At 45.3% G+C, this 12,232-nt stretch overlaps 1 protein-coding gene across 2 annotated transcripts in view; it reads right to left on the bottom strand.

Moving 5' to 3' along the window:
• EVI5 (ecotropic viral integration site 5) overlaps positions 1 to 9,180 on the bottom strand; it is a 275,206-nt gene extending 266,026 nt beyond the window's left edge. The window contains exon 1 of one of the 2 annotated variants that reach the window (XM_030825042.1): positions 8,812 to 9,180. The gene's annotated coding sequence lies outside the window, so the exon portion shown is untranslated. The remainder of the gene's footprint in view (positions 1 to 8,811) is intronic. The other variant, XM_030825043.1, reaches the window with a different exon arrangement.
• Positions 9,181 to 12,232: the final 3,052 nt, after the last annotated feature.

Below are 12,232 nucleotides of genomic sequence, written 5' to 3'. Positions count from 1 at the left end.
GCACACCACCATGGCCAGCTAATTTTTTTTTTTTTTTTTTTGAGACAGAGTCTCGCTCGTTGCCCAGGCTGGAGTGCAGTGTCAAGATCTCAGTTCACTGCAAGCTGCACCTCCCAGGTTCACGCCATTCTCCTGCCTCAGCCTCCTGAGTAGGTGGGACTACAGACGCCCGCCACCATGCCTGCCTAATTTTTTGTATTTTTAGTACAGACAGGGTTTCACCATGTTAGTCAGGATGGTCTCGATCTCCTGACCTCATGATCCGCCCGCCTTGGCCTCCCAAAGTGCTGGGATTACAGGCATGAACCACTGCACCGAGCCAATTTTTTGTATATTTAGTAGAGATGGGGTTTCACTATGTTGGCCAGGCTGGTCTTAAACTCCTGACCTCAGGTGATCCATCTGCCTCAGCCTCCCAAAGTGCTGGGATTACAGGCATGAGCCACCACCACGCCCCGCCCATTATGACTTTTTAATAAATTTTATTATGTATTACAAATATACAAGATCTGTTATTCATGCAACATTTAATGCACACATGGATTTCCAGACCCCTTGTAGAGATCTACAGCCCAATCCATTTCTCCAGGCACTCATCTCCTCCTACCACAAGTTTCTCACATTTTAGGCTGGACGATTCCTTTAGAGAAGGTATCAAATAGCTCGTTAAACCGGAATATCTTCAAAATCACTTCCAATCTTGAGATTATAAGATCCTGGGACAACGAGTACTTCTAAAAAGAATTTTGAGACTCCTAAAGAAATGACAGCTTGACCAATATTTAGGTCCTCTACCTCCTGACACTCTTTTCAGACAACTATGAAGAAATTAAAAAGGTATAACCCCATAAGGAGGAGACAACAATGGAGGACAGATGGCAACAAGTTTCTGTATAATAGAAAGCAGACAGTGGACTTCCAAGGTGAGATGGCAGATTGAACACACACACATCTAATTTTGCTTCCTCCCAAAACGTTAATAAAACAAGGATAAAGAAAGTTGTGTTACTGTTGTTTGTTCTGTTTTTAGGACACAAGCCATTAGGACAGGGAGAATTAGACAATAGCAACAAAATTTTGGAAGCTGGAAAGCAGCTGGATAACTGACCTAGTCAAAGATGCCAAAATCTTTTTTTTTTTTTTTTTTTGTGACGGAGTCTCACTCTGTCGCCAGGATGGGGGTGCAGTGGCGCAATCTCAGCTCACTGCTACCTCCGCCTCCTGGGTTCAAGCAATCCTCCTGCCTCAGCCTCCTGAGTAGCTGGGACTACAGGCACACGCCACCACGCCCAGCTAATTTTTGTATTTTTAGTAGAGACGGGGTTTCACCATATTGGCCAGGATGGTCTCGATCTCTTGACCTCATGATCTGCCTGCCTCAGCCTCCCAAAGGGCTTTGGGATTACAGGGGTGAGCCACCGCACCCCGCCAAAGAGGGCCAAATTCTAAGCCAGCAATGCTGACAACTAAGAACAAACCAGTTTATGCCATAGATTCCTCAAAAGGCTCAGGAACTGCCAGAACAAAGAGGGGAAGGGGGACTAAAAGAAAGGAGCAAGTGAATGCTGAACAGTTAGAATCCCAGATTTCCTCCAAGCTGCTGAGTGGCCCCACCCTCAATGTGGCAGGCGACAGATTTCTTTTCTCAAGAGGGTAAACCACACAAGGTGGAAGACACAGGCATCCTAACAGAGACAGATTGTGTGAGCCCGTATACTGAATGTTCTATGGCTCCTTACCCAACCCTCTTTTCCTGAGTTCCCAGATACTGACAACTAGACCTCAACTCTCCAAGCAGAAAACTGGAAGATACTCTCTGGAAAATATGACTGGGACAAAAGGAAAGATAAATACTGTGGAGATAGCCTCAAACAATCCACCCAGACCAATCATTTCAATCTTGGCCACACACTGGAATTATCTTGGCAGCTTTAAAAAACACTGGTGCTAATCTACGGAGATAGAAATCAGAATAGTGGTCACCTCTGGGCTGAGAGTGAGACAACAGAAGAAAGGGATATGAAGGAATTTTCTAGAATTTTTTGCCATGCTCTACATCTTATATCAGTTACATGGTAAAAATCAAACTATACACTTAAATTCTGTGCATTTTACTGTATGTAGCCACACCTAATTTTTTTTTAACTATCGCTACCTGGGACCTAGTCTCAGAGATTCTGACGTTATTAGCAGCAGGGATTTTTTTTTTTTAAAGCTCTGATGGCATGTGATTCTAATGTGCAGCCGAAGCTGAGAATCACTGCTTTAGACTCTAGAATACAGGGCAAAACGACACATCCTTAAGTCCTACTTACAAGTTCAGGACCTCCCATCAGCTTTCAGTAGCCCACTCTTAATCACGAACAGACAACCAAGGATTACCAGTCTTCCGAGGAGGGCCTCTACTAATAAGACTATACCAAATAGGAAAAAAAGTAACTTGGAAGAAACTATGCAAGGAAAAGAAGGTCTAGGCCAGGCACAGTGCCTCACGCCTGTAGTCCTAGCACTTTGGGAGGCCAAGGTGGACGAAGGTGGACGGATCACCTGAGGTCAGGAGTTCAAGACCAGCCTGGCCAACATGGTGAAACTCCGGCCCTACTAAAAATACAAAAATTAGCTGGGCATGATGGTAGATGCCTGTAATCCCAGCTACTTGGAAGGCTGAAACTGGAGAATCGCTTGTACCCGGAAGATGGTGGCTGCAGTGAGCCGAGATCACACCACTGCACCTCTAGCCTGGGTGGCTGAGACTCCGTCTCAAAAAAAAAAAAAAAAAAAAAAAGGTTTAAGAAAACGATTTTTAACATTCTCAGAGAGATAAGAACAGATATGGCACCCATGAAACAAGAAGAGATGGAGAAATAAGTGACTGAGTAGAGGAAGCTGAACCTACTGGCCTGCAAAAGGGAATACAATCAAGAAACAAACTGAGGGAGTCTCTCTGAACCTATTCTGGCTCAGAAGGCTGCCAGATAAAGTGATATAAAAATTTTTTTTAATTCAAAAAATAAAAAGAAGCAAGCTGATTTGGCTAACTCACAGAATCCCAGAAAGGCTCAGGATCTAGAAGCCTCAGAGTTCCCAAGTATAGGGTCAGTGGTGGAGAGGCGAAAGTAAATGGTTTAAAGTCTATGTAAGGTACAGTTGGACTCTAGTCTAGGTTCCCTCCTCTGCCACCATTCCTATCTCAAATTTATTTTCTAGAAACACTGACCTGGTGATGCGATTTGGCTCTGTGTCCCCACCCAAATCTCACCTTAAATTGTAATAATCCCCACATGTAAAGGGCAGGACCAGGTGGAGATAAATGAATCACAGGGGCAATTTCCCCCACCCTGTTATTGTGATAGTGAGTGAGTTCTCACAAGATCTGATGGTTTTACATGGGGCTTCACCCTTTGCTGGGCATTCATTCGCTCTCCTGTTCCCCTGTGAAGAGATGCCTTCCACCATGGTTGTAAGTTTCCTGAGGCCTCCCCAGCCATATGGCACTGTGAGTCAATTACACCTCTTTTCTTTATAAATTACCCAGTCTTGGGTATTCTTCATAGCAGCGTGAGAACAGACTAATACACCTGGTGAGACTCCAGACTCAAGAAAAGTAAAGTGAGGCTCAAGGCTGAAACCCAAAGGGTTAAACAGAAGCGTGTTTGATGAAAAGCAGCCCCTGCCCACAGCCCACTTTCTTTGCCCACCTCTCAGAACACTGGGAGCCAAGCATAGACCCTGTCCCCCTCCCCTAGATTTGATTTAGATACCCATTTGCATGCTGCCAAGACAATTTCCATCATAGTACTTCTCCTAGTGGAAGACAATGATCTTTTTTTTAATTTCTACTACCCCCACTAGACTCCGAGCTCCTTAAGGGCAGAAGCAGCATCTTAATCAGTTTTGTATCCCCAGAGCCTAACACAATGACTATCAATATACTAAATACTCCATAAATCTTTAATTGGTCCTACACACTGGCGATACCATGTTAAAAAATAATACCATGCAAAACTTAGTTGGAAATACTAGAACACAGAAGGTGTACTTTGGATTAGGTCACGAATAAAGAGTAAAGATTTAGAATTTATTGATGAAATGATGTCTCAGATTACTTTAAAATAATCCCAGGGCCACCCCTCCCTCACCCTGCAAAAAAAAACCAGATATTTTTCTATATGCAGGTCACAAATGTTCTAAAACATCAGTTACAATAACATCAAAAAACATCAAATATCTAAGTAACAAAAATGTGCAAGGCTTCTACACGGAAAACAGAACGTTACCAAGAGAAATTCTTAAAAGACCTAGATACAGAGATATACCATGTTCATAAATTGACTCAATATTGAAACATCAATTATCTCCAAATTTATATATATTCAACTCAAATTCCAAAATTTGTGGAAATTGGCAAGCAGATTCTGAAAATCATATGAAAATGTTAACAGCCAAGAACAGCCCAGAAAACCTTAAGGAACAAAGTTGGAGAGCTTATATTACCACATATCAAAGCTTATTATAAAGCTATGTCAATACAGTGATACTAGTGCAAGGATAACAAATACACAAATAAAACAGAACAAAGTATCCAGAAACAGACCCACACTAATTTGATAAATTAGCTGACCATACTGTTATCTAATTTATGAAAAAAAGTGCCACACAGTGCAGAAGGACAAGGATGGTATTTGCAATAAATGGTGCTGGATCAAACAGACGTCCATATAGTAAAAAGTGAATCTTGGCCCGGTGCAGTGGGTCATGCCTAAATCCCAGCACTTTGGGAGGTCAAAGCAGGCAGAGATCATGCTACTGCACTCCAGCCTGGGTGATACAGTGAGATCCTGTCTCAAAGAAAAAAAAAAGTAAATCTTTTTTTTTTTTTTTTTGAGACCGAGTCTCACTCTGTCGCCCAGGATAGAGTGCAATGGCACGATCTCGGCTCACTGCAACCTCTGCCTCCTGGGTTCAAGCGATTCTCCTGCCTCAGTCTCCTGAGTAGCTGGGATTACAGGCACCCGCCACCACGCCCAGCTAATTTTTGTATTTTTAGTAGAGACAGGGTTTCGCCATGTTGGCTAGGCTGGTCTCAAACTCCTGACCTCGTGATCCACTCACCTCGGCCTCCCAAAGTGCTCGGATTTCAGGCATGAGCCACCATGCCCGGCCTAAAAGGTGAATCTTGACCCCTGCAATTCATCGAGAATTTACTCTAAATTATATACCTTAAATGCAAAAAGTAGGGGATGGGTGCAGTGGCTCAGACTTGTAATCCCAGCACTTTGGGAGGCCAAAGAGGGCAGATTGCTTGAGCCCAAGAGTTTGAGACCAGCCTGGGTAATATGTTGAAACCCTGTCTCTACAAAACATACAAAAATTAGCCAGGCGTGGTGGCATACGCCTGTAGTCGTAGTCACAGCTACTCAGGAGGCTGAGGTGGAAGGACTGCTTGAGCACAGGAGGCGGAGGTTGCAGTGTTCTGAGATTGCACCACTGCACTTCAGACTCTGTCTGAAAAAAAATTTTTTTTTGCAAAAAGTAAAATAAAACTGCTATAAGGCAACACAGAAAAATATGTTCATATTCTCAGGTTAGGCATTGATTTCTTAAACAGGACACAAAAAGGAGTAACCATAAAGGACAAGATTGATAAAGTATACCTCATTAAAATTAAGAATCTCAGGCTGGGTGCAGTGGTTCATGCCTGTAATCCCAACACTTTGGGAGGCTGAGGCAGGTGTAGGTGTATGACTTGAGCCCAGGAATTCAAGACCAGCCTACGCAACATGGCAAAACCCCATTTCCACTAAAAATACAAAAATTAGCTGGGCATGGTGGTGCTCACCTGTAGTTCCAGCTACTTGGGGGTTGAGGCAGGATTACCTGAGCCTTGGGAGATCAAGATTGCAGTGAGCCGTGATCGTGCCACTGCACTCCAACCTGGGCAACAGAGTGAGATTCTGTCTCAAAAAAAAAAAAAGGCCAGGCACGGTGGCTCACACCTGTAATCACAGCACTTTGGGAGGCCGAGGCAGGCGGATCATGAGGTCAAGAGATCAAGACCATCCTGGCCAACATAGTGAAGCCCTGTCTCTACTAAAAATACAAAAATTAGCCAGGCATGGTGACACACACCTATAGTCCCAGCTACTCAGGAGGCTGAGGCAGGAGAATTACTTGAACCCGGGAGGCGGAGGGTGCAGTGCGCCAAGATCACACCACTGCACTCTAGCCTGGCAACAGAGTGAGACTCCATCTTACAAAACAAACAAACAAACAAACAAAACACACACACACACACACAAATTAAGAATCTCCAGGCATGAAAAAAACACCATTAAAAGACTGAAAAGGCAAAATACAGACTGAAAAAATAAAAATGCAATACATATATATCCTAGAAAGGACTCATATCCAGAATAAAGTATTATAAATCAAAGATAAATAAGCATATCAATGAAAACTGGGCAAAAAGACTTAACAGGCACTTCACAAGAGGAAATATAAATGGTCAACAAAAGATACTCAACCTCAGTACCAGGAAAATGCAAAATGAAACCACACTGATATATTACTGTACCTGTACTAGACTAGCAAAAAAAATTTCAACTGACAAGCACCAGCAAGGATGTGGGGTAACCAGAACATTCCCTGCTAATTGGTACAACCACTTTGGGAAAACGTTCAACAATATCTAATACTAAAGTTTTATCAGCCACATACCTATAAAACCAACAATGCCACTCCTATGTACATACTCCAATCTAGTAATGTTCTATTTCTTGATCTTTGGTGGTTCACTTAGTAAAAATTCATTACCTGCAATGTTTTTTGTTTTTGTTTTTTTTGAAAGACGGTCTTATTCTGCCACTCAGGCTGGAGTGCAGTGGCATGATCAAGGCTCACTGCAACCTCGACCTCCCCGGCTCTGGTGATCCTCCCACCTCAGCCTCCTGGGTAGCTCGGACTACCAGCACACACAACTACACCCAGCTAATTTTTGTATTTTTAGTAGAAATGGGGTTTTGCCACGTTGCCCAGGCTAGTCTCAAACTCCTGGGCTTAAGTGATCCACCTGCCTCTGCCTCCCAAAATGCTAGGATCACATGCGTGAGCCACCGCACCCAGACCACCTGCACATTTAGAATTGTGAACTTTTTCTCTATACTTCAATAACTTAGTTCTAAGATTTATCTGACACAAAGTTCTCGGAAATCGTAAAGTTATCATTTTAGAATAGAAAAAAGAGCTTCTGGGCGGGGTGCGGTGGCTCACGCCTGTAATCCCAGCACTTTGGGAGGCCGAGGCGGGCAGATCATTTGAGGTCAGGAGTTCGAGACCAGCCTGACCAACATGGTGAAACCCCCGTCTCTACTAAAAATAAAAATAAAAAAATAAAAAAAGAAAGAAATTAGCCGGGAGTGGTGACGTATGCCTGTAATCTCAGCTACTCGGAGAATATATCCAGCCTAGGCGACAGAGTGAGACTCAGCCTTAAAAAAAAAGAAAAAGAAGGCCGGGCACGGTGGCTCACGCCTGTAATCCCAACACTTTGGGAGGCCGAGGCAGGTGGAACACAAGGTCAAGAGATCAAGACCATCCTGGCCAACATGGTGAAACCTCGTCTCTACCAAAAATATAAAAATTAGCTGGGAGTGGTGGTGCGGGCCTGTAGTCCCAGCTACTCGGGAGGCTGAGGCAAGAGAATTTGTTTAAACACAGGAGGTGGAAGTTGCAGTGAACCAAGGTCGCCACTGCATTCCAGTCTCGCGACAGAGTGAGACTCCGTCTCAAAAAAAAAAAAAAAAAAAAAAAGAAAAGAAAAAGAAAAAAGAGCTTCTGGTACACTGGTGAAATTCTACTAACAAAATTTTAAAACAAAAAAAGTTACTAACATATATCAGCTCAGAACACAGATTAAAAACTAACAGCAGATCACTTTTCTTTAACTTCAGTAAGCACTGGAATTCATTCTTTCGGCAAAGAAAGGAGTTTATTATTCAACACTGTAACCCAAAGAAACGATACCACTTCAAGAAAATACTTCTTTTCAAAAGCAGCTCTACCAGCAATAGATAGGAGGAAAGCGAGGAAACCATTCCAAAAGGCTTGGTTAACTCCTGGGTGAAAGGATGCCAAATGAGATGATCTAAGAAGCCCCAAAGACAGACAGACAGACACAGGGAAATCACGGCAACTCTTTTGAGTGCAAACACCAACACCACAATCCAACCTACCGGAAATCCTGAGGTTAATTTGAGGCTTGCCCCACTAGTCATAAGGTGATTCAGGGATGGCTACAAACCCTCCTCAAGTGCATTCTGGACCTGGCACATCTGCCTTGCCCATCACCAGCCTGGAGACACGCCATGCGCAGAATCCCGGAGGCCAAATAAAGACGCCAACTTTGCAAGTCAGGGGCGCGAGCGCTCTCGCCCCTCAGGTCCCCGGAGGGAACCGACTTCTGGCCTCGAGGGTGGGGTGCAGGGTCAGTGTCCTCCACGGGATTTACGAGGACGTGCCCGAAGCTGCTCCATCCCTCCACCGCCCTGGGACGCCACAGTTAGACCCGCCGACGAGTTTCTTCCCCAGCGCCCACTAGAAGGAGGGCTGCGGGCGGCGGCGGCGGCGACAGGCGAGGAAGCGAGTGCAGGGAACTTAGGCCCTGGCGGGGCCGGGCGTGCCCGCCCCGCTCGCGCAGCAAAACTTGCGGCGGCCCCCGCCCGCCGCGCCTCGGCCCAGCTGTGCGCCAGCGGAACACGGACTCACCGCCCGCCCGGCCTCCCCGCCCGCCCGGCCTGGCGCAGCGCCCCTCACCTTGGAAACGTTGAGTAGACTTCGCCGTAAACATTAACTTCCCATCCAGCCGGCAGCCGCGCCGCCGCGTCTCAGCGCCTCGGCCCCGCTCCTGGCTCCACGGGTCGCCCGTCCCGCGTTCCCAAAAGCACCACGCTCACTCAGAAGCTCAGGGCCGCCTCGCGACCCTCACCTACCCCTCCCGGCACCGCCACTGTCGGAACCGCAGCCAGCCCCTCGCCTGCTGGCCAGCTGGTTCCTCCGGGGTCCGGCCCGGCCGCGTCAGGAGAGCCGAAGGCGCAGGCGCGGTAGGGCCTTAAAGAGACCCGGCCGCCTCTACCGCAGAATGGGTTCGAGCAGGTTAGGGGCCGGGCGGGCCGGCCGAGAAAAGGAGAAGGCGAAGGGATTGGACGGAGTGCAGCGGGGGCGGGGAAATCCCTCTCTCCCTCCGCCTCTCTTTCAAAACACCAGCCCTCAGTCCTGCAAGTCGCCGACTTCCCCGGCCACTTGAACCGCCCCTTCCACGTTAAAGCGGTAGAAGACACACCCCCTCGGGGGCCTGAAGCGACCCCGAGCTTAGGACTGCAGGCCTCGCGCTGCCGCGCCGCACCTCCCCGGAGCCTGACTTCCAGGCCTCTGGCACGCGGTGCAGACGCGCATGCTTCGGAAGGCAGCCCCGAACTCCCCCAGAGGTGGCCTTAGGGCACTCTCAAAAACAATAATCAACGTGTAAATGACACTTGTAATTGTAATGTACTCTTACACGTCTCTACGCACTGGGTTTATGCAGACTCCTGCAGGGGGCAGAACATGGGCACGAATATGTAATATTCAGCCGGGCAACCCTGCAGCGTCAACGAAGACGTTCTTAGAAGGAAAGTACTTCGTTTGGGACGCAAACAGCCTATTAATTCTGGTCCAGGAAAAGCAGGCAAGAAAAATTAAAAAGGCAATACGGATTACTTTAATTATATGTTTAGAAGTGACAGCCGGGCGCGGTGGCTCACACCTGTAATCCCAACACTTTGGGAGGCCAAGGCGGGCGGATTGCCTGAGGTCAGGAGTTCGAGACCAATCTGGCCAACATGGTGAAACCCCCGTCTCTACCAAAACTACAAAAAAAAAAAAAAAAATAGCCCGGCGTGGTGGCGTGCGCCTGTACTCCCAGCTACTCTGGAGGCTGAGGCAGAGGAATTGCTTGAACCACGGAGGTGGAGGTTGCAGTGAGCCGAAATCGCGCCACTGCACTCCAGCCTGGGCGATAGAACGATACTCTGTCTCAAAAAAAAAAAAAGTGACAAAAATTATAATAATTAGCAGCACAAGAAACTCCAAAATTATTTGTCTAGACATTAGATATCCCTAGTTATTTTCTAATTTAAATTTATAAGACAGAATTCGCAGATGGGTTTCCACTGAACTAAGCATTTCAGAAAAAAAAAAACCTTACTTTTTTTTCAACAAGATTAGGAAATACCAAGAAATAGGAAGTAAAGCCATGCCCTCCACCCAGCTAAAAACTTTGAAAACTTGAACTTTTATCTGAGGCAAATGTTTGCATAACTTTAGGTTGTGCCATTATTTAAAGAAATTTCAATTAACAAGTTTATTGCAACTCAATCCTTGTATAAGAAAACTAAGATACATCCTTGATAATGTACCTCTCCCCTCTTATATTCCATCCGTCAGCAAATTCTGTTGGTTTTTACCTTAAAAACCTGAATCTGTCCTCTCCTATCTCCTCCATCACCACCCTAGTCTAGGCTACCTTCACCTGGGGAGTGGGGGTGGAGGGATTACTGACCTAGTCTTCTTGTCGTTTACCCATATCCCCTTTATCACCTCTCTAATCTCAACACAACAGGCAGAGTGACTTTTTCAAAATACAGTGTGACCCTGTCACTTCCCAGCCTAAACCACTTAAACACCTTCTCATTCTCTTAGAAAAAACCCTTCTAACTAACCAAGCCCTGAATGGCCAGGTGCCTTGCCCACCTCTCCAACTCTTCTCACTGCTCAGACCAATTCCACCCTGCTCTCTGTGCTCCAGCCACGCTGGCCTCTTTTATTCCCTATTTACCAGCTTCCTGGCCTCAACAGAGCTTTTGCTCATGCTTTGCTCTGTGCCCGGAAAGTTCTCCCAGTCCTCATCCTTTGACAACAGCTCTAGTATCTACCTCTGAGAAGCACCTTGTGACCTCCCTATGGTGGTCTCTTACTCCTTTCACATCGCATGAAACTGGGTAATTATATTGGTGAATTTTTTACTATTAGCTCCGTAAGTCCAGGATTTGGTTTTGTTTGTTTCATGGTTGTATTTTCATATTTGTTAAATATATATTTGTTCAGTAAATGAAAATTATAGATGCTAGAACTTAAACTAAATTTGGCATAAAGTCAGAGAAAGGTAAAATGTCACAATCTGACATTTGGAATCAGAGTCTAAAAACTTCAGTTATGTTAAAACTGATTTTATATCATTTTAGCTGGGTTGTCACAAGATTCTTTGGGTAACCTTTAAAACAGTTCTCAAAGAGCCTTTTGTAAGCACCTGAATTAATAATGATAAGACATGGGATGGCCCACATAAAACTAATAACATTGGTTGCTTCAAGAGAGGAAGACTGAGCCAAGCATGGTGGCTCACGCCTATAATCTAAACACTTTGGAAGGCTGAGGCCGGCAGATCATTTAAGATCAGTAGTTTAAGACTAGCCTGAGCAACATGGCAAAACCCTATCTTTACAAAAAAAAAAATACAAAAAAAAATTTAGACAGACGTGGTGGCAGGCACCTGTAGTCCTGCTACTTGGGAGCCTGAGGCAGGAGGATTGCTTGAGCCTGGAAGGGTGAGGCTGCAGTGAGCCATGACCGTGCCACTGCACTCCAGCCTGGGCAACTGAGAAAGATCTTGTCTCAAAAAAAAAGAGAGAGAGAGGAAGACTGGGTGACTGGTGGGTACCAGCGGGAAGGAGATTTTTACTGCATGCCCAAAAGGTTTAAAATTGTATCTTTTTTTTATCTTCAAGTATGTGAATTATCTATGTGAAGATAAATAAATGACACAAAGTATGTGAATTATCTATGTGAAGATAAATGACACAAAAGAGTGTCATACTGTTCCATTTATTTGAAATTCTAGAAAAGACAAAATTAATCTGTGGTGAAAAAAATCATAACAGTGGTTCCCTGTGGCAGGGGATTGACTGGGATGGTACATGAGTGAAATTTCTGGGTGGTAAAAATGGTCTCTATCTTGATAGGGATGTGAGTTACGTAGGTATATTCACTTATCAAAAAATATGCAGGTAACATTTCAGTGAATGTAAATTTTACCTTAAAAACTATAAAAAATAGTGGCCGGGCATGGTGGCTCACACCTGTAATCCTAGCACTTTGGGAGGCCAAGGTGGGTGGATTGCCTGAGCTGAAGAGTTCAAGA

Source organism: Nomascus leucogenys, chromosome 12 (genome assembly GCF_006542625.1).
Source record: "Nomascus leucogenys isolate Asia chromosome 12, Asia_NLE_v1, whole genome shotgun sequence".
Taxonomy (NCBI): Eukaryota; Metazoa; Chordata; class Mammalia; order Primates; family Hylobatidae; genus Nomascus; species Nomascus leucogenys.
Note: the sequence above shows the minus strand (reverse complement) of the source record. Positions and strands in the feature narration are given on the sequence as shown.